The following is a 24128-nucleotide window of genomic DNA, read 5'->3' on the forward strand; positions in this document are numbered from 1 at the left end:
ATCCAGCCCCTCTTATGTCCCCCATAGCCATCCCCTCTTATGTCCCCCACAGCCCCTTTTATATCCCCCATAGCCTGCTCCTCTTAAGGTCCCCACATCCATTTTTGTGGCAAAAATGTATTTTTTTTCATTTTCACGGCTCAACGTTATAAAATTCTGCAAAGCATCTGTGGGTTCAAGGTGCTCATCACACATCTAGATAAATTCCTCAAGGTATGTATCTAGATATCTGGTGAGCACCTTGAACCCCCTGGTGCTTCACAGAAGTTTATAAAATAGAGCCGTGAAAATAAAAAAATCACATTTTTCCCACAAAAATGTACTTTTAGCACTATACAATATATAAAATTATATATTACACTATAATTTTTTTATTTTCACAAGTGTAACAGGAGAAAATGGACCCCAAAATTTGCTGTGCAATTGCTCCTGAGTATGGAGATACCCCATATGTAGGGTAAAACTATTGCTTGGGTGCACTGCAGGGCTTGGAAAGGAAAGAGTGACGTTGGGAACGCAGACTTTGATGGAATGGTCTGCGGGCGTCATGTCATGTTTGGAGAGCCCCTGATGTGCCTAAACAGAGGAAACCCCCCACAAGTGACACCATTTTGGAAACCATACCCCTCAAGGATTTTATCCAGTGGTATAGTGAGCATTTTGAACCCAGAGATACTACACAGAATTTGATAACATTAGGTTGTCATACTGAAAATTTTCATTTTTTTCACAAAAATGTAGATTTAGCCCCAAATTTGTAATTTTTGCAATGCATAATAAGAGAGAACGGACCCCATAATTTGTTATGCAATTTCTCCTGAACGCGATGATGCCCCATATGTCATCAGAAATTATTGTTAGGCCACACGACAGAGCTGAGAATGAAGGAGCACTTCTTGGCATTTGGAGCATATATTTTGGTAGAATAGTTTGTGGGCGACATTTGCAGAGCCCCAAAGGTGTCAGAACTGCAGAAAAATCCTAAAAGTGACCCTATAGTAGAAATTACACATCTCAATGAATTCATCTACAGCTGCAGGGACTATCATGTAACATCCACGCCGGGCTTTATTCTGGAGAAATGCATATATTCCAGTTTAGTGCCCATACATTATGCCCCCATAAAGTGTAGTGCCCCCATACATTTCTCCTGGTGACACACACCCCGTAAATTGTTAAGTGCTCTCCCCACTACAATAATGCCAAACATGTGGCCGCTTATTACGGTTTATGCACAGTGGGGCTCAGAAGGAGGGGGGCATTTGGATTTGGGAGAGCAGAATTCACTGGATTTTATTTGAGTGAGTGGGAGCTGTTGCTTTTCCAGAGACTTTGTTCTACCCGTAACGTGGGACCCCCTATAGCTCCAGTGACAGACCTGAGTGGGTGCTGGTTTTGTGTGGGATAAATTAGGGGTTTTATTGGTAACATTTTGGGGTACATAATTTTTGATTGCTTCCAGAATAAGACTGGATTGCCAGTCTACACTGAGCTCTTACGTCGGGGTTTCTGTGTAAATCAAACAAAAATGCGATTCAGACGTAACCCCCGACAAAACCACCCACCACAAAGAGGCAGATGGATGGAGACACTTCATAATCCGTTTGACATCTGCTCCGGTGGTCTCCATCTTTTTAGGCGTGCACAGATCTGTGGTTGTCCACACTTGTGCGCTAAAAAAAAGCCTAAAATGATGGGACGCCACCGAAACAGAGACCAGTCCAAAGTGACTCCATCTGCCTAATAAGTGAGTGGTTCCATCTGGGGTTTTGCCTAAATTGCAGTATTGGTGAATTTACACGGAAGCCACGATGTAAGCGCTCAGTGGAGTGCGCAGGATAAATGTAAGTCGAGCCTTATTCCGATTTTTGGGAGGCAGAATGAACAAATAGACAACAATACAAAAATAGCCCTGATTTTTATTTTTGCACCGTTCATCATGCGTTATAAGTGATTCAGCAAATTTATTCTTCAGGTCGGTGCGATTACTGTGATACCAGATTTAGGGTATGTGCACACGATGCAGAAATGCTCAGGATTTTTTCCTGAGCGTTTCTGCATCTCTCTGGCAGGAAAAAACGCATGCGGATTGTACATGCGGTTTCCTGCCAGGGACATGCGGAAATGAAGCGGTCTTCACTTTCATTTCCGCATGCGGGTTGACAAGCGCTTCCCAAGCGATTTTAGCATCACTTGGAAAGTGCTTGTCAACTTCACACTATATAAATCCATGCAACCGGCATGGATTTATATAGTGTGTGAATGTCAAAAAATAAAAAATAAATCTATACGTTACCCTCTGATGGCCCCCTGTGTCCTGCTTCATCGGTCCCGGCTGCCGGCAGTGAAGACTGTAGGACCCTCCGACGTCAGCGTCACGTGACCCGTCACATGACTCTGACGTCAGCGAAGGTCCTTCATTCAACCGCGAATTGCGCGGGAAGCCGGCAGGACGCAGCGCGGGCCGTCAGAAGGTGAGAATATATGTATTTTTTATTTTATTCTTTTTTTTTTAATGGTACCTGGGTCTGGATGAGAGTCCTCTCATCCACACCCGGGTACCATCCGCACATTAGACCGCATGAAAAGCGCTCAACATATACAGTGATGCGGATTCCATGCGGTCTAATGCAAGTCAATGGCGGCAAAAGAGCAGCGTTTCCGCAAAATTAATTGACATGCTGCGGATTTTGAACCGCAGCGTTTACGCTGCGGAAAAATCCGCATCATGGGCACAGTACATGCGGATTTCAATTGGGGAACATTGCTGCCCTTCTACCATGCGTTTTTCATGCTTTTCCGCGGCGTTTACGCAACTGCAAAAACGCCGCGGAAACGCATGAAAAACGCATCGTGTGAACTCAGCCTTATATGGGTTTTTTTTTAGGTTTTGCTGCTATCACACAGTAAAAATGCTTTTTTATAAAAAGTAGGTTTTTTTATCACCATACTCTGAGAACTGTAACTTCATTATTTTTTGGGGAACAGGGCTGTATGAAGGCTTATTTTTTGCGGGATGAGTTGCAGATTTTTTTTCTACCATTTTGAGGCACATAGTAATTTTTTATTGCATTTTATTCAGAGTTTTCAGACACAGAATGAACAAAAACCAGCAATTCAGTTATTGTTTATATTTTTTTGCACTGTTCACTATGCAGTAAAAGTGATAAGACCAATTTGTTCATCGGGTCGGTAGAATTCCAGCCATGTCAGATTTGCAGGCAGCACAGTGGCTCAGTGGTTAGCACTGCTGACTTGCAGCACTGGAGTCCTGGGTTCAAATCCCGCTAAGGACAACATCTGCAAGGAGTTGTATGTTCTCCCCATGTTTGCATGGGTGTTCTCTGGTTTCATCCCACACTCTAAAGACATACTGATAGGGAATGTAGATTGTGAGCCCCAATGGGGACAGTGCCAATGGTGTCTGTAAAGCACTGTGGAATTGATGGCACTATATAAGTGAGTAAAATAAATCGAATATTGTTTTTTTATGGTTTGCATTTTTATAGACTCAAAACAATATTTTACACATATTACAATATTACATTTTTTGCAGAATGAGCCATGTAAGGGCTTGTTTTCTGTGTGGGATAGTTTGGCATTTTTATTTATATATATATTTTTTTTATATGCGACTTTTTGATCACTTTTTATTTCACTTTTTTGTGAGCTAATATGATGAAAAAGCGACATTTTTAGCGTGTTTTTTTATTTCTTTTTTATTTTACAGAGTTCGCCAAACAGAATAAATAATGTACTAGTTTTATAGAGTGGGTCTTTCCAGGATGCAACAATATCAATTATGTGTACGTTTTTTCGTTTATTTTTGTTTTATCACAAACGCTGCTTTTTGAGCAGCAAACGGATTTTAGTGATTTGTGTGCACTTTTTTCAGTGTTTACTTTTACTTTACATATTTTATTTCACTTTTTTTACTTTTTCACTAAGTCCCACTGTGGGACATGTGTTATTTTCAATTTGATCGCTGGTCTCATACACTGCAGTACTCCTGTACTGCAGTGCATGAGACCTGTCAGTGAGTCGCTGACTCAGCCTGACTCTGCCTGTGAGATGCAGCTTATTGCTGGATCTCACAAGCCACCATACCCTGGGATCATCACATGATCTCAGGGTACCATGGTAACCATCGGGACCCGCGATTCTCATCGCGGGGGTCTGATGGTTACTAAGGGGTCTTGCGACCCCCTTGTAACCACTTAAATAGCGCTGTCACGTTTTACAGTGGTATTTAAGGGGTTAACTGGCCCCAATCGGCCGGGGCCGATACTACAGGGTGTCAGCTGTCACATACAGCTGATACTCGTAGGAATTGCCGCTGCCGGGTGGCGCTATGCCATTATTCCTCAGTGCTGTGAAAGAGCAGTGCTGAGGATAAGTACCCTTAACGACCGCCATTAAAAGGCGTATCGACTGTCGTTAAGGAGTTAAGGGCATAAAAATGTTGAAAATTGCTAAATTTACTAATTTTTGGTCAAATTTTTTATATTTTCATAAATGCAAATCATATTGACCAAAATCTTCCACTAACATAAAGTACAATATGTCACAAAAAACTATCTCAATCACTGGGATACATTGAAGCGTTCCAGAGAGATTACCTAATACATTGACACTGATTAGAATTGTAAAATTTGACCTGGTCAGAAGGTGAAAACTGGCTTCAGAGGTAAAGGGGTTAAACATAGTTATAGTCGGACTTGTCAAAATACTATAAGAAATTCCATATATTTTAATAAAAGGTATTGGGAAAAGGATCTTTAAATTTCACATACTTTTAACATACAAAATCGTGAGTTCTGGAGTTTTCCCCTATTTGCTGGAAAGAACATCTCAGTCCCCAAAAGCAAAATCTACCTCATAGATGTAGTGACATTCAGGAAGGTGTCTTTATACCAAGAAATGGACGTCTGTTTTACCGAATTCATGCATTTTTCATTATTTTTTTTAACTCTACATAGTGTTGTTTCTCTGTCATTTTTTCTGGAAATGTATGAATAATTTTACAGCTTGGTGATATCATTCCCCCTATCACTGGGGGTCCATACATCTTCTGATTCTGTAGACAATGACTCAGATGATGTTAGGACGCATGCCATTTTTATGGGGTGCGTTTCTATACACTTTGATATTTGACAATTTCTTTATACATTTCCAGGAAGAATATGAGAGGAGCAGACCTGTTACATGAGCTGATCGGTCCTCTATAAAGCGTTTTTTCCTAGGTTGAATATGGACATATCCCACATGCCATCATATACCAGAACATTTTATTCTCTAGGACCTCCAGGAATTGAAGGGGCCACTGAGATAAGATAGCACTGCGGCCCCATCACAGTATGTCACTGCATGAAAATGTCCTCCTGATGAGCAAGAAACTGCAGCAAAGCATCTTCATTCAGAGGATAGGTGGGCTCCAGCTGTCGGACCCCCACTGGCCACTGATCCACCATGATGAGAAAACTCCCTTTAGGTGCAATGGAGATGTAATTATGGAAATAATAGAGGGAGAAGTGAGTCTGTGTTCAGGCGAATATAAATTTATAATGTCATGGCTGAATAATTCAGTCATCATTGAATATTTATAGCCCTGACTACCATTCACTATGAGGGCATACTGCACTGGGTCACAGTCAGTAAATTTACTGATAGAGAAGAAGAGAAGAAGTAGCTCCGACACAAACCGTGATAATCATCAACTGTCCAAACTGCAGACCTGACTTCCTACAAGCATTTTTGTTTCTAAATGGTTTCCAAAAGGTGAAGTTTCCTTCTAATGCTGGATTCATCCATGCTTTTTTTGGTGCTGTCATTAGCCAAAGCCAATGATGGAGATCTGTTCTGGATCCATTTCCGATTTTAGAGAAAAAAAACAACCCTAAAATCTGCATATGTGAATCTGGCCTTAGTATTCTTGGGCTTCAGTTGTGTTTTTGGCTTTAGGGATGATGCAGTTTAGAAATTGTCATGGTCTCAATTCCCAACCAGCAGGGGCAAAACAAGTCTCCTGGACACCAGGGCAAAATTTGGACCTGGGTCCCCTCACCACTAGCTTGTGCTCAGATGACTTGTGAATCCGCACTGCTAGCTGTGTGGATTCTCCGATGTCGGTGGCGGGAGTGGGCAGTCATGTGACCACAAGTATTTGCATACTTACAGCCTCAGTCCGACTAGACGCATCCGACCTTGCTCAATATACTCATATTGCATCTAGTTGGATTGTGGCTGGGAGTAAGCATATCGCATACATACGGTCACATGACCGCCTCTTACACCAGAGAATCCTCACAGCACACAGTGCGTGCGATGTGAGGATTCACAAGTCTGCAGTCGCATAGAGTGACTGCAGACTTGTCATTTTAGACCGCACAACCCCTTTAATGCACTACTAAGCTACAGTAAGCCAGTACAATATTTATTATAAAATAAATAAATAAAATCACTGTTAGTCAGAGACGGTGTGCTGGCTTGTCACAAGCAACTCTACTGAGTTCTTGTATTTTTTGTGCAATCTTTTTTTATGAAAGGAGGAATATGTGTTTGTTCAAAATACAAAAGAAAATTCCTCTAGTTCCACACATGTATGTCTCGCTCGCACTGTTGAGTAGCCAGCGTATAACTCGGATGAGTGCTATGCGACGCTTCATTGGATAGCACTCGCTCCTATGTTATGCTGTGGAGCAGTGCTGACTAGCGTTTTTTTCTCATGCTGGGTCGGCATGAGAAAAAAAATCACTGCATGCTGTGATTGGCAGCGTATATTGAACAGAGTGCACCCATACAAGTCTATGAGTGCATGCAAATATCGGACTCCACTCAGATTTCATTGCAGTCCTATATATGCCGACTCACAAAATGGAGAAGATGGAGAAATTAAATTCTCCATCTTCTCCGCACCTGTGATCTAATGACACTCGGATCACGCGCGCAGCAGAGTTTGAGCCGAGGGTCATTTGCATATAGCATCCGAATCTCTCGCATGTGAAAACTATTTTTTAGCACATCTTCTTTACTACTAAAATTTTATATCGGTACCGTCATAGCCAATAGTTTTCAGACTGACACAAATTTTGTTTTTCTACTAAAGTTGCTGCTTCAGCTTTATTTTGTGGCAATTTGCATTAACTGTAGATTGTTATGAAAAGTGGTGAAATGAATTGCAAAAAAATACAAAGTCGATATCAAAAACTTGAGATGCGCAAACTCAATCTGTGCATGCGCCTTCTCCGGCAGCCATTTTGCCGATGTCCACCACAGGGAAATCAATGGGAAGTGCGGAGACTCCGCTGACATTTTCTGACAGCCCAGGGCCCACAGCCTCACAGCGCCGGGACACCTCTTCATCCCAGCCCGGGGCCCGCAGTTTTGCCTCACTCCTGCACTCCTCCACTGCAGCCGCCCCTCCCTGTTAAGCTACATTCAGAATATAAGATGCACCTCCCAAATTTTTTGGGGAAAAAGTGCGTCTTATAATCTGAAAAATACAGTAGATTATTTTAGTGATATTCTTATTAGCTCAGGAGAAAGTGTTAACGAGGCCATCAGCTGATATCACTCTGTCATGCTGATTAAATTATGAGCAGATTGATTGCTTTAAAAGGAGGCTGCTGCGTGAAATGATGGTCTTCTTTTATCCATGGTTACCTTCAAAGAATCACCTGCAGTAATATTGGCTGGCATGTGGGCACCTGCAGTCATCATTGCTCTGCATCAAAAGGGCTTTACAGGTAAGAACATTGCTGCTTTTGACATTGCCCCTAAATCAACCATTTCTCGAATCATCAAGAACTTTAAAGAGAAAGAGAGAATCAATTGATGTGAAGAAGGCTTTAAAGGAGTTGTCCACTACTCAGACAACCCATTCTCAATTCCTATGTTTGCCCCCAGTAAAATAATAACACTCATACTCACCTCGGATGCTGGCGCCTTTCAAGCAGTAACCTACAGTAATCCCCCCCATGTTCTCCATACAGAACCCACCTCCATTTTCTCCATACCGAGTTCCCCCCATGCTTTACCAGGTCCCCCATGTTCTCTATACCAAATCCCCCCAATGTCTTCCATACAGAGCTCCTCATCTTCACCATACAGAGCCCCCCCATGTTCTCCATACAGAGCCACTTCTCATGTTCTCCATACTGAGTCCTCCTCCCTCATTTTCTCCATACGAATCTCCCCTCACCCACATGTTCTTCATACAGAACCCACCTCACCTCCATATTCTCCATACAGAGCCCACCATGTTCTCCATACAGAACCCACCATATTCTCCATACACAGCACCCCCATGTTCTCCATGCAGAGCCACCCCCTCATGTTCTTCATACCACCCCCTCATGTTCTCCATACCTCCCCACCTCCCTCCCATGATACCCCATTTTCCATATCAAGCCCCCTCTCCCATGTTCTCCATACAGAACCACCCCTCATGTTAACAAAATTTCCTCCCTCCCAAAAATATGGTGCTCAAATAAACTCACTTAACACATTACTCTTTGTTGGATGGGGTCGGCACAGCCTTATTTTTCTCCTTCACATAACCATTCACCTTAACCGTAAAACAAGTGTATCATCCGATATACAAAACTGTATGTGTAAGGGAATCAGGGACATCTGTAGCTGAGTGTACAGTGAAGCTTAAATAAGTAAATATCTAGCAGCCAGATATTGTAAGAACAGGAACAAAAAGAGAGCAAGCAGGAACTGTAAAGCAAAAATTTGTGTTTCCTGAGGAGAAGAGATAGGAGAGGACACCAGATCATGTGATAGCTGTGTTGCAGTTAAGAGTTATAAAAGGCCAAGGAGAGCAGAGAGTGGGAAGAGTCCACGACCGAAAGTGTATCAGGACAGACATATGGAGCATCTGAGCTGGCTTATAGCCACAATCACCAGTGCTAGAGAAATCAATGAAGTGAGGCCTCAGTCTGGTGTGAGGAAGAGTGACTAAGTAGAACCAGAACTGTATGAACAGAACCAGAACTGTGAGAGCAGAGCCAGAACTGTGTGAACAGAGTCAGAACCATGTGAGCAGAACCAGAACCATGTGATCAGGACCAGGACCGTGTGAGCAGAACCAGAGCAAACCAGAACCATGTGAGCAGACAGACGGGACTCCGATGATCGTGAGACCAGAGAGAGGATCTCAGACAATCGTGTGAGCTGTGACCTGAGGAGTATAATATGGTACACTGGGGATCGGGGCAGTGTTTCAGGGGATGGAGGCAGCCAACGTAATGCATCACTGAAGCGACTCATCAGCAAGACACTTGCGGTCTACGTAGTGGCATCGTTGTCTTTCGTTAGGGCCTGTGCTGTCCATAATATTGCAGACATAGTGACTAAGCACTGATGGTAGTGACCACAGAGCAGACTCTGACTCATCATAAACCAGGGTATTAGATTGAGCCATCAATACAGTAATCATACATTTATTTGCATAGAAGAGTTGAATTGTTAGAATTGTTACTACAATCTCCTTATTCAGATTTAATTTATTCATATTGTAAATACTTTAGCATATTCCAATCCTTTGTTAACTCATTAACACTGTACCATAGTTGCCTAACCTTTTTGTGTTAAATAAATAAACTTGGTTCAAGTTACCATTGTGTCTTCATTTTACATATGCACCACCGGACTCCCGGTGTGTAAGTGCGTCTTCAGCTACATACTCTACATGCCAATAGATTTTTACTGTCGGTTGTGACTTAATTCATCTCACTATAACATAGAAAAACCGTATCAATAAGCAAGAAACATATTAAATAAACACACTTCATAAGAGAGGGAGGAAATCTCGATCAGCAGGTACCGTTGAAGTGACAGAAAAAGCTGGGGAGACGTCATTTAATATGGATAAGTACCAACTTTAACACAGAGGGAGATGGGGCAAAGGCAGACACTTGACACCAGACAGGCATGTGTGGCGCCCCTGAGGGTTCAGTCGCCACAGGGGTACTGCACCTCAGATTGAGGTGTGGTATCTCCTCTTCCAGGTAAGGATGGAGGATGTCTCAGGACCCCACTTCACCACTCAACACTACACCACTCCTGTCCTGAAGGGGGCCTAAATGCACCAGGGTGCTGCCCCGGCCCGGGATAGAGGAGATGGGGGGAACCAAAGATAGGGGGAACCATGTAGTGGGTGAGGGTGGAGGACACACTTTTAGGAAACACTTATTGATTCATATTTAATCTACGGCCATCCACAGGCAAAAGGATCCCAGGGGGATAAGGACGGAGCGGAGTCACCACCTGTATTCTTTATTCTGGCCTAGTCAGAGCGATTCCTGCTGCAAGAGGGGTAACCGGCCCCCGATATCTGACTTTGTTACTTCAAGTCTCAGTCAGAAAAGCCTGGAGGCTTAGTGGATCCCAGGGGGATACGGACGGAGCGGAGTCACCACCTGTATCTCTCACACTGCGTTTATCCAGTGGGACCCGGCCTTACACCACGTTCGAACCACATACAGTCAGGAGAAGACTGAGTGGGAGAACTTACCAAGGAGAGGAACACACACCAGAGGGGTCTCGACAGGTGCTCCTGATCTACCTGGGAGGTGCTGGACCCCCTTCCCGGTGGCCGCAGTACACCGTGTGTAGCAGAGAGAAGCTTTGCGGCTGAAAGTTCATCTCAAGTGAGTAAAGACCCGGAAGACTTCACACACCGCTTCAGCCTGTTATTTCCTGCACGGCACTGCACCTACCATTCCTTCTCACACTGCCCTGAGGCCTGCTCTGCCTGTGGGGAGCCGTCCCATCCTAGCTGCCCATAACACCAGCCTCAGTGGACTGTTGCAGCGCTGGTGTCTATCACCAGAAACCACAGGTGGCATAGTCGAAATACCACTCATCCTTGAAAGCCCAATATTTTTATGTGACAGCCCTGGGCACGGAACGGGTCCAGGCCACGACTGCATCCCCCGCAACCCCTACACTGGCCCGGCTCCGAGTAACCCCACCGCTCAAGGAGGGCGAGGTGTCACACATGTCACTATATTGTAGGAGGAGAAAATAGGAAGAAAATGTGAACACCCCTAGTGCAATAGACAATGTTCTGTACCAAATGTTTAACCCCAACAACTGTAGCAGCAGTCAGAAAGAGGGGAAAGTGGAAGTAAAAAAGGAGGGAGGAAAGAGACAAGGCATATAACTTTGATTAACCCCATGGCCCCTTCCTTATTTGGCTCGTCGTTCTCATGTCCAGTGAAAAGGCTAAAAGCTCTACCAAGCTTACATGGAAGGTTAAAGAAAACTTTGAAAGCATTAAACATGAACTTTCTAGTAATGTATCAGACTTATGGCAAAAATTGCTGAGTCACATCACCACCATCTCCTAGCCGGCTTTTCACAAATAGTGTTGAGCGAATTTGTTCGGCATTTCACATTCGGATTCGTGTTCGGGGTTCCGGCTTGTTCGCGCCAAAAAAATCGGCTCCGCCCATAAACATCCCTGATTTGCCACGCTGTCACGCAGATAACATCTAGTATACATGAAAATAAGAAACTTTGTAATAGATCTTATTAGAGAAATCTGCTTCTTTGCAGTAAAATGTCTGTGTCTACCTCCAGTTCTTACTTCTTTCCTTTCCATAGAATCTTCGAAGAACCAACTGTAATTTCCTATCTTAGCAATTGGAAAATATATCTTCACTAAATAGTAAATAATCAAAGAGAAAGTAGCAAACTTCCTTTATAGGATATATGACAAAGTTGCTTATTTTTATGAGTACTATTCATTTTTTTTTAAAGAAATCGCACTTTAATTTTTTTTTTTTTTAATTTTTGGCAATTTTTTTTCTATATCACAATCTGTATTAAAAATAAAAATGATCGATACTTCCTGCTGTTTCACGAAATCCACATGTAAATTAGCAATAAAAGACTGACACAGACTCTGATGCTCTGACTCAGTATCCAATGTGCGTGTAAAAAGGTAATTGTGAAGGAAGGGGGAGACGGGTGAGCTGTGACGTCGCTGATTGTGATTGGTGGATGCTGGGTTATCAGCTGTGTGTAGAGTTGTTATCAGTCATTGTTGTTGGTATATGCAACAGTTGTGGACTTCTTTGTTTGTGTGAAGGAGGACTTTATGCTGATCTGACAGTAGATGGAGATGTTGTGTAAAGTTTCCTTGTTTACTGTATTGTAAAAGAAAAAAAAGTCTATTTTGTACTTTCTGTTTTGTTCTTACTTCCTGGTGCAGTACTGTGTGACTGTGCGTTTTTTTCCTATACCTCATGTTCTGAGAAGTAAAAGCTTGTTATCCCATGTAATCTGCTCTGTGAAGTTTCTACCGCAACTGTGGGTATCCAGAAGCTGTGCAACAATTGTGATCTTACCTCTGATGATAAGGAACCTCCTCAAAGCTCATCCTGAAGAACAAGAAGAGTCTATAAAAGCCCCAATGTCCAGTGTGAGAATTACAAGATTACAAATTTTGTTTTTGAATACAAATCGTAGATAAAAAAAAATGTCAAAATGTTTAAAAAAAAAAATACATGTTACACAGAAAAACTCATTTTTACAGTAGGCCATTTTTGACAATCATTGGTTTTATTGGACTCTGCATATATTCAGTTTTCTTCTGGGAGTTTTGTTAAAGCATACCCCAAATCTAGAGAAAAGTTCCCAATAACATGAAGTCAGTAAAAGATCTCATCTCAAAGTGCAGCCTTGGGGCTTGTGTAATGCAGTACCGGGGAATTGTAATGAAGCATTTCCTAATAACGAAAACCACAAGGATGTTCAGAGAAACATTTATTCCGCTGTATTATAGATACAAACGAGTCACCTAACTCATTACAATAAGTGCTTTATTTAATCTGTTATCTCACGGTGAAACCTCTTAGAGATGACGCTCCCCCCACCAAAAAAAAATTGCCTTGAAAAGTGGTTGGAGTTGTAATGGATTCAGGCTCCACACTTGAATCTGGAACCGAGAGCTTAGAAGGGGAATCGTTTGGATAAGGTTTTATTATATATAGGATAATACGCCTCCTACTGTAAACTATCAGTATATTAGCACTCAGTGAATTTCTGGGACCATCTATAAGTACCAGGCCGCAGGCTGGTCACATTTATACAAATCATGGCCCTATTGTAATGTTTAATAGTCTGCATAATTAATAGTTCAGGCCCAGGGTATATGACTGCAACATTATAACCCTTCCAATCATGGCCCGCTGCCCTTGGCCTAATAACACTCATCATGAACTATTTTGTTGGACAGGGGTCAGTCAAAGCTTTTGTATAAAGTAGTTAACTTGTCAAGTAAATCATCACTGCATTTGATGCAATATGCCAATCCCCGTGAGCTAGTTTGCCTTCAATTCCACCACTTCATCTGTACAATAACCATCAACCATCAAGAAGGAGTCCATGTCACCCTACATGGAGCTCTGATGACCACCCAACTAAAACATCAACTGTAGTCCGCCTTCTAAGCCTCAGAGAAAATGTGTAGGTCAACATTGCTTTAATGACGCTATTGCACCTCTTGAGGTGCCAGTTACCCCAAATTTTGCCCTCCGGGGGAACTGGAATCTGAAAACACTAAATCTATTAATTAAAAGGCTTTTAATCCGTGATACCAGACAATTTCCACTGACCTATAAGTATAAGAATTACACAGACTGCTTAAATTATGTGAATAAGCCAGTGTCTTAACATCACTTGACATCCAAATGCAACTGAAAATTAATTGTTGGCAAACGAAAGATAATAAAATTACATCTGATGTGGTGAAAAGCCATTTACTCCATAATAATGCTGCCTGTATAGACCGGCCCTTTTACACTGTTCGAGAGCTTCCAGGTATCTTGATCACAACAGTCTGTCTTAAAACTATGGACGCAAAGTCGACCAGAATCATGTGCTACCATTAGCTGTTTCTTTTGAAATCTCATGCGTTGGGTGGAATTGATGAGGCTCGCATCCATACGAACATGGATCAGAAAAAAAGACAAAAACAACACTAAACAAAGATGACTCAAAAGATTAAAAACAAAACAGAGCTCCTCTGGGTCCTGGAGCAATTTTATTAATAGTGAATATGAAACTGGACATCTATATTCTTCTAAAAAATACACCTTTCCAACCATATACCATGGTGAATAGCAACTTCTTAGAAACATCTGACCAAACCCTGAATGGAATATGGAGACTAATTCCTGGTGATTTATGTTAAGCAACTACCATCAATACAGCTGTTTGCCTTCACTGAAAATGATCATCCCCCATTGTCAAGCCATCTGTATCCCAGCCAATTCACAACATTCACTCCACACCTTACCATGGCTATTCCTATTAGCAGGAAGCACAGAAATGTGCCTATCAGGCATTCTTTACTAGTCCCTAAAGGTGGGTTGTACAGTAAACACTCTGCATCCCTCCTGACACTAGCTCACAAACCTTCTGCCAACAGAAAGTCAGCAGTTACGTGATCTGTACCACTAACATGGCAGGAATGAAGCCAAATGTTATATTTCAGATACTGCAACACCAAGTGCTGCCATGATGACCAAACAGGTAGGGAGGAAAGTTATTTATACAAAAAACCAACATCAGATTGACAGTCCAGTAACAAACCCGACAAACACATAGTATTCAGCTCCTGAACTCAACCGAAACTAGAGCAATTCACCAGTGCACACTACACCCCAAGATTAAGACTACATCCGGCACCAATAAGCTCCAATGATTACAACCTTCAATTTTTTACCACTGACTTGACTTGCCACTTATTTATTATGTCTCTCCATAAAAGGTAATTTGAACAGTCTTACTGTTTAGGGAAGACCAAAATTAGATACCCTTAACCAGATGGAAAAACTTGTAAGGCTTATCACAGGGCAAACTAAAACCATTGATGATGAATTAATTTCTACCCAATATGTAAATTGTGGTCACCCTCTGACTGCAGAGACATAGTAACTCCTCTGAGTTATTTCACAGCTTTACTTATAACCATATATAAAAAGGGTGTAATTTACTTACCAAATCTTCTCTTTACATCAGTCCAAAGGCAGCACAGAAGGGTTAATGTTTATCTCCAGAAGTGTAACGATTAGTGATGCACAGACATACTCAGATAGGGGGTTGGTTATCTGAGCATGCTCGGGTGCCAACCGAGTAGCTTCGGCATGCTCCAAAACTATGTTCGAGTCACTGCGACTGTATGTCTCGTGGCTGTTAGGCAATCCCTGCATGTGTCGCGGCGGTATAACAGCCGTGAGACATGCAGCCGCGGCAACTCGATGTCAGAATTCCTGTTGTCCTTCTACAGCTTGACCACTAGTGGCTGCTATTATTCACCTTAATAATTGTGCTGCAATCCCACTCCTTAGCACTTGAGGCTGCTGTTGCGTTCTTCAATTGCCCTTTACTAAGATGGCAGATTCTGAACCTGTGGGATCCATCTTGTTTCTTGTTTGGGCCAACGTAAAGCCACATGGATCTCTCACTCATTGCTTGAGTATTGTGTCTAGCTGTTAGCCTAGTTCTAGCCTCCAGCTCCTGGACATTCTTACCCAGACTGTTCTCACCTATCTACGGATTCTTTTCTACAACTCCTTTGCTTTATCCAAGAACTTCTACTACCGCTTGCTGGTAGTAGCTGGTTTCGAGCAGTACAATGCCAGTATCGTAACAGGATACTCAAGCCTTCATCATGGATGCTGCAGAGGGAAATTTGGAGGTTCATGTAAATAAGATGAACTGTTTGCTTACCAAAATCTATGCAGATATGCAAACACTAAAAACAAAATATATGGCATTTGAAACTCAGAAATCTCATAACATTCAAATTTTTGGACAAGCTACACAGCATCTACAAAAAATTGTGCAACATCTAACCAATAAGATTGCACTGCAGTCTGAACAGATCCTTCAATTACAAAATCAACATATTGCTCCGATCCCTCCACCCACCCTTCCACTCCCACCTTTCAGGTTTGGTGGAGACTGTGACAAATTTCGTGAATTCATCAACCAGTGCAGCTTGTACTTTGGTGCACACCCTGCTCACTTCCATGATGGCTGATCAAAAGTAGTGTGTATCATTATGCTACTGACGCATAAAGCTTTGGCTTGGGCCAGCCCCCTTATTGAAACTCATGATGATTGACTTAATGATCTGGAGGCTTTCCTAGCAGCCATGAGCCAGGTGTTTTATGACAATAATCTTTGTGCAACAACTTCAGCACTGATGGCGCTACATCAGGGTAAACACTCTGTTGTAGAGTATGCCACAGAATTCAGACGGTGGGTGATTGATACCGAAAGGAATAATGCTGCAAAATTATCTTTTTTTAAGAACAGACTCTCCAGCGCACTCAAAGATGAACTAGCCCTGGCAGATGCTCCCAAACATTTTGATAACTTCATTTACCATTGTATTCGTATAGACAACCGATTATCAGAGAGAAGATTGGAAAAGTGGAATAGAAACTGTTCCCGCAACAGTAATCTTTATCCACCTGTTTCAACCACCAGTTTCAGAGACTTTGTGATAAAGAGTCCTCACATATCTGATGTTGAATCTATGCAGGTCGACAGTCTGTTAAAATGTGAATGTGCTGAGAGAAAAGAACGGAGACTTCGAGAAAATCAGTGTTTTTATTGTGGCAAGACTGACCACTTTCTTGTCAATTGTCCTTCTCGACTACATAATAGAGTGGCAGTGGTAGAGGATCCCAACTTTTCCAACGAAGAATCAGTCTTGTATGAACCAGCGCCTCCAGTGAGTGATGTCATCCATTCAATTTCTTCTATTGCACCCAACATTAAAATAGAAAACAAGGACTCTCATAGCTTCATTTCTATCAAGTGTGAGATCTGTCCCCAAAACAGATCAGTTTCAGAACCACCTGGTGTCTATTCACCAAAGTTCTCCTCAAGTTGGTGGTGCAGGTATTACTCTGAGCAGATGATGAGGTGGTGGAGGAAGCGGAGTAGGAGGAAGAGGCAACCTGGACAGAGGAGCGTCCAACAATCCTCGGTGGTGGTAGGACATGCGCTACAATGCCTTCCACCTCTGGCCCAGCTGCCACTACATTGACCCAGTGGCAGTTAGGGAGATTTAACATCCCTTGCTGTGCTTACTGGTCCACATATCAGTTGTTATGTGGATCTTGCCAGTAATGGCATTGCACAGTGCACACTTGATTTGGTCTGCCACATGTGTAAGCAGGGCAGGTTTGGCCCACCTGGAAAAGTAGTACAACTTACTGTGGGACAGCCACCTCCATCAGTTTTTTTAAACTGTCCGTCTCCACCAGCCGGAATGGAAGCATTTCGAAGGGGTATTTCCTCTTTCTCTCAAGGGTTTGGGGGATGGAAAGCTGAACACTTCCATGGGACGGTGTGGAGATGCTCGGTGACACTAGTGGTGGTGTCACCTCTCTTTGAGGTGAACCAGGTTGCCCTGTTGATCATGAGCAGGAGGAAGAGGCCGAGACTGCAGCAGAAAAGGGAGCAGGAGGAGTCTCTGATCTGTCATGCTTTTTAACATGTGTACTTCACTGCAGCTCGTGCTTAGATTTCAGATGCATCATCATGCAGGTGGTGCTCAGGTTCAGAAGATTTATGCCTCGCTTCAGGGTCTGACGGCACAGCGTGTAAACCACCTGTCACTTGTCATCAGGACATTGCCTGAAAAAATCCCACGCCAGGGAGCTCTTTTGAGCAGGCTTTGGTGTGCTCATTTCTTTGGCACGGTGGACAGTAGCAGCTGACGTACTGGCTAAGGGCTGGCCACTGTGATTTTCCACCCTGCTCCCTCTTTTGCTGTATTGCTGGTGCAGCATGACCACCTCGTCTTCCTCTGAACTGAGCACATCACTATAATGGCCTTCGCTCCATGTGTGGTCTAAGACTTCATCATTCCCCGCGTCATCTTCCACCCATTCTGCACCCCTGCCCTTCTTGCCAATTGGCACACTGCAGAAAAATGCAACATTTGGCACCTGTGTTTCCTCATCCTCAGAGATGTGCTGCAGTGGTCCACTGACCATGTGCACTGGCTCTCCCACGTACTCATCCTCCGACATAACAAATGGTTGGCCATCAGTGCACTCAGTCTCTTCCACTTGTGGGGCAGGGCCAGGTGGATGGGTACGGAACCCCAGCCAGCAGAGTTATAAAACAGCAGAAGAGACTGATGCATGACCTGGGGCACAGACAGCTTGGCTGTTTTGCAAGGAGGTGAGGTAGAAGAATGATGACCATGGTCCTCAGGTGCCAAATCTGCACTTTATGCAGGGGAACGGGTGGGAGACAATGCCAAGGAACTGGAGCCACTTTCAACCATCCAATCTTCCACATTTTCAACATCTTGTTGCCTCACCCTTCTGCCAGCATTACTTGGGCCTACGAAAAGATGCTGAATGTCCTGGCGCCTGCGTGCAACAAAGGAAGGTGTTGTATTTGGGCTGGTAGCAGGTACCGAATGACCATGTCCTCTCCCTGCAGCAGCTCCACCATCACCACCAGCAACACAATGACCATGGCCCTTATTTAATGCTCTCCTCTAGTGTTGAGCGAACATGCTCGACACTGCTCGGTACTCGCCCGAGCATCACGCTACTCGGGATGTTCGGCGAGCACCGAGCATTTCCTTGTTACTCGGGCAGGAGCTCGGGTCTCCGCCCTGCATGTTTGGCGCTCTTTATAGAGCCAATGAACATGCAGGGATTGCCAGCCAGTCACTGTAATGCCGCAGCCATGTTGTTTGTGGGCATTACAGTGATTGGCTGGCCGCACAGCGTCACCTCGAGTATTTAAAACTGGGCGCCGCCATCTTAGACACAGTCGCTCCAGATCAGACAGTGTAGGGACAGCGCTGCTGATTTAGGCAGAGATATATCCTGCAAAATAGTGTAGGGTCTGTAAAGGCTGCCAGAACAAACAAACAGTCCTTCTCAGGATTAATATCCATCCTAGGTATATCAGGCAGGCAGGCAGGCTGTATAGGAGACGCAGTGGTTATACCAGCAAACGCTGCATTACAGTCCTGTGTGCTGCTCCTGTTGCTGAAATTGCTGGACTTAGCTCCAGGTCCCGGGGGCAAGGAAAAATCCTTCTTTTTTTATCTAAATCCTCTTTTTTTTTCCTCCTTAACAATGTACAAATACCCATCTTATTAACCTTTTGGTGCCCCCCCAAAAAAAAAAAAGTGTGCCTCTGATTTTTCAGACACAAATATATCTGTTGAAAATAGTCTGGTGTAGGCCAGAGAAATAGAAGTGTGGTTTTGCAGTTCTATGGGCCATTTGTATCTAAAAAAAAGCAGTTTAAGTGTGTCGCTCACTGTTCAGCCGCAAATATATATATTTAAAAAAGTCTGGTATACACCAGTAAATTATTACTGTGGTTTTGCTGTTCCACGGTAAAACATCTCTATTATCCTGTTTTTGGCATTTTTTGCTGTATAAAAATAATAATAGTGTCTCCCTGATTTTTCAGACACAAATATATCTGTTGAAAATAGTCTGGTGTAGGCCAGAGAGACAGAAGTGTGCTTTTGCTGTTCCACGGTAAAAAATCTCTATTATCCAGCTTTTTGCATTTTTTGCTGTAAAAAAAAAAATAATAGTGTCTCCCTGATTTTTCAGACATAAATATATCTGTTGAAAATAGTCTGGTGTAGGCCCAAGAAATACAAGTGTGGTTTTGCAGTTCCACGGTACAAACCTCTGTATTATCCACTTTTGGGCCATTTGTATCTAAAAAAAACAGTTTGAGTGTGTCGCTCACTGTTCAGCCGCAAATATATATATATTTTAAAAAGCCTGGTATACACCAGTAAATTATAACTGTGGTTTTGCTGTTCCACAGTAAAAAATCTCTATTATCCTGCTTTTGGCATTTTTTGCCGTAAAAAATAAATAGTGTCTCCTGATTGTTCAGACACAAATATATCTGTTGAAAATAGTCAGGTGTAGGCCCGACATCCCAGTGTGGTTTCGCAGTTCCACGGGTCAAATCGCTGTACTATCCAGTTTTGGGCCTTTGGTATCTAAAAAAAAAAAAGCAGTTTGAGTGTGTCGCTCACTGTTCAGCCGCAAATATCTCTATTTAAAAAAGTGTGGTATACCCCAGTAAACAATAGCTGTGGTTTTGCCATCCCACGGTAAAAAATCTCTATTATTCAGGTTTTGGTAGTTTTTTCCGTAAAGAAAAACAGTAGTGTCTCCTGACTGTTGTGACACAAAAATATATCTGTTGAAAATAGTCTTGTGTAGGCCCGACATCCCAGTGTGGTTTCGCAGTTCCACGGGTCAAATCGCTGTACTATCCAGTTTTGGGCCTTTGGTATCTAAAAAAAAAAAAGCAGTTTGAGTGTGTCGCTCACTGTTCAGCCGCAAATAACTCTATTTAAAAAAGTGTGGTATACCCCAGTAAACAATAACTGTGGTTTTCCTCTTCCACGGTTCTAATCTACTCTTTATTACCCTTTTTCCATTGATAGTGCAAGTGTAAGCTATTTTACTTCATTTACAATGGGCAAGGCGCGTGGCAAGGGACGTGGAAGTGGACGTTCTGGTGATGGTTCGTGCAGAGGACGGGGCCGTGGCCAAGGTGAAAATGTGCCACAACCAACAGCCACATCTTCTCGCTCCCACTTCTTGACCGAATTACTAGGGAAGCACAGAACAACACCAGTATTGAGAACTGATCAGTGTGAACAGGTTATTAATTGGATAGCAAACAATACTTCCAGTTACCTGGGCACCACCACCTCCGGTCTGTCTTCCACACGGTCAACTCTTAGTAGCCGTGAGTCTCGACCGCATACTCCTCCTCACCCTGATGCTCCTTCCTCCCAGCATGCCGAGTGTCGTCAGACAGCAAGTGATCCCACACTTGGACACTCTGAAGAGCTGTTCACTGGTCCATTTCCATATTTGGGCCCCTCGCCTGATACGCTTGAAGTGGTGGAAGAGGAGATCCCATGTTGCGATGCCCAAATATTTGAACAGCCACGGCCACAGGAAGTCGACGTTGGCAATCTGTCACAAGAGGTGGACGATGACGAGACACAATTGCCAGGAAGTGAGGAGGAGGATCGTGGTGCGCAAATGGAAGAGGAGGAGGTGGTGGATGATCTAATAACTGACCCAACGTGGAAGGAAGACATGCAGAGAGAGGCCAGCAGCACACGGGGGAGGGAGGCAGAGTACCCCAACAGGCAGGAAGAAGCAGTGTGGTGGCCGCAGACAGAAGGCAGGCAACCGTTCCCCGTAACACCAACACGAGGGACGTTGCCAGTACAAGCGGTAGGTCTTCCAGAGTCTGGAATTTTTTTAAAGACTCTGCTGATAACCCCAAAAAGGCCATATGTTCCACCTGCCATGCCAGCATCAGCAGGGGTGACAAAACTACCAGCCTGACCACCACCAGCATGATCAGGCACATGGCAGCAAAGCACCCGACTTTGTGGGGAGAAACCCAGGGTCCACGACCAGTGTCATCGGGTGTCACCACTGCTTCTTCCACTGTTGTGCGTGCAATAGAGCCCCCTGTTGTGTGTGCAAGGCAATCCCCTGTCCATACTGCATGTAAAGATGCCCCCTCCTCTCAGTCTTCACTTGTTATGGCAGTTTCTCAAGAAACAGCATCAACGTCCACGTCCCACCGCAGCGTTCAATTGTCCATATCCCAGACCTTTGAACGAAAGCGGAAATTCGCAGCTAACGCCCCACAGCCCACAGTCCTAAATTCGCACATTTCACGACTGCTTGCATTGGAAATGCTGCCTTTTAGGCTGGTGGAGACGGAATCCTTCCGCAATCTTATGGCGGTGGCCGTCCCTCGGTACTCGGTCCCCAGCCGACACTATTTTGCCCGGTGTGCCATCCCCGCACTACACAAGCACGTGTCCCAAAGCATCTGCCGTGCCCTCAACAACGCAGTTACTGGGAGAGTAAACCTGACAACGGACACGTGGACAAGTGCTTGTGGCCAGGGACGGTACATCTCTCTGACGGCACACTGGGTAAACATAGTGGAAGCCGGGACCCAGTCGGACCTTGGGACGGAACACATCCTCCCCACACCGAGGATTGCGGGCCCTATGTCAGTCAGAGTTGCCCCCACAGTGTACAGCTCCTGCGCATCCTCCTCCTCCTCCTCATGTTCAGCCTCCATCTCAGATATCACCACATCAGTTACAAGCTGGAAGCATTGCAGTACTGCCTCCGCCAAGCGGCAACAGGCTGTGCTGAAACTCATAAGCTTAGGTGATAAACCTCACACTGCTTGTGAGTTGTGGACAGCTGTGAAAGAGCAGGCAGATCTGTGGCTGAGACCGCTGAACCTACATCCCGGCATGGTCGTGTGTGACAATGGCCGTAACCTGGTGGCGGCTCTGAGGCGAGGTGAGATCACACACGTACCATGCCTGGCTCATGTGCTTAACCTCGTGGTTCAGCGGTTTCTTAAATCGTACCCCGAGTTGCCAGATCTGCTCGTGAAAGTACGCCGCCTGTCAGCTCATTTTCGCAAGTCGGCTACAGCTTCTGCCGCCCTTGCTGCGTTGCAGCAGCGTTTGCAGCTTCCGGCACACCGACTGGTGTGTGATGTCCCCACACGTTGGAACTCTACCCTCCACATGTTGCAAAGGATTTGTGAGCAGAAGAGAGCAGTTGTGGAGTACCAGCTGCAACAAGGCCGTCGATATTCAGGTCAGACTCCACACATAAGACCTCAGGAGTGGACCTAGATGTCTGACATATGTACCATCCTGACAAACTTTGAGGAGGCCACCAAGATGGTGAGTGGCGATGACACCATCATTAGTGTCAGCATCCCACTTGTCTGTCTTTTGCAACGCTCTCTGCAGAGAATTAAAGAGGAGGCATTGCAGCCAGAGTATGATGAGATGGATCAAGAAGCCGTAGCGGGCGATTACACACAGCCCAGCCTCATCTCATCCCAACGTGCATTGGGGGACAATGAGGGAGAGGAGGAGGAAGAACAGGAGCTGCTATCATGCGATGTAGACGGTAGTACCTGTACAAGTGTCATACCGTCGGTTCAGCGTGGGTGGCCTGAGGACAGGGGGGAGGAGGAAGAGGAGGAGGAGGAGGAGGAGAGCATGGTCAGTCATCATCTTGGTGAGGACACGGAAATCTTGCCCGTTACCAGTCTGGCACGCATGGCTGACTTTATGTTACGCTGCCTTAACCGTGACCCTCGCGTTGTCAAAATGTTGGGTGACAGTCATTACTGGTTGGTGACACTTGTAGACCCCCGCTACAAGGAGAACTTTCACTCTCTTATTCCTGAGGTGGAGAGGTCTACAAAAATGGGGCAATACCAGAAGGCCCTTGCTGCAGAACTCTTAAAAAAATTCCCATCTGAACACGCTAGCGGCAGAGGTCACAGTTCGTTGCCCAACCAAGGTGTACAGGCGAGAGAGATGCAACTCCAATCCAGCAGAGGCAGGGGAACACTGTCAACGTTCTGGGACAGTTTTCTGACACCCGCCCAGCTTACAAGCCCTGAGGCGCGGGGTACTCTCACAAGGAGTGGAAAGTTTCAAAAGATGGTGAGGGAGTACCTTGCCGATCGTACCAGCGTCCTCCGTGATTCCTCCGTGCCTTTTAATTATTGGGTATCCAAGCTGGACACTTGGAATGAACTCGCTCTGTACGCCTTGGAGGTCCTGGCCTGCCCTGCCGCTAGCGTGTTATCGGAGCGTGTTTTTAGTGCCGCTGGGGGAATTATAAGTGATAAGCGCACTCGCCTGTCAACTGACAATGCTGACAAGCTGACAATTATCAAAATGAACAAGGGCTGGATTGGGCCAGACTTCTCATCACCACCAAATGACAGCAGAGTAACATAAAGTCAAATCCACTGTGTTATTTCGGGAGGTGTATTCACATGCACCGCTTCACACCCACACATGGGTATACGCTTCTTCATTTCGGCTTCCTCATTTCCTCAGCCTCCACCACCACTATACCACCAGGGTGCCAGCATTGCAAGTTCCTCCGTCCTAATTTTTGGCAGCTTTTGCTGGGAAAGCATAAGCAAATACCATGGGACACCCACTCCCCAATAATGGGACTTATGTTTGTAATATGCTGTACTGCATGGCTCTT

This window comes from Phyllobates terribilis, unplaced genomic scaffold (assembly GCF_046119375.1).
Source record: "Phyllobates terribilis strain yellow unplaced genomic scaffold, ASM4611937v1 Scaffold_1__5_contigs__length_1240528914, whole genome shotgun sequence".
NCBI lineage: Eukaryota > Metazoa > Chordata > Amphibia > Anura > Dendrobatidae > Phyllobates > Phyllobates terribilis.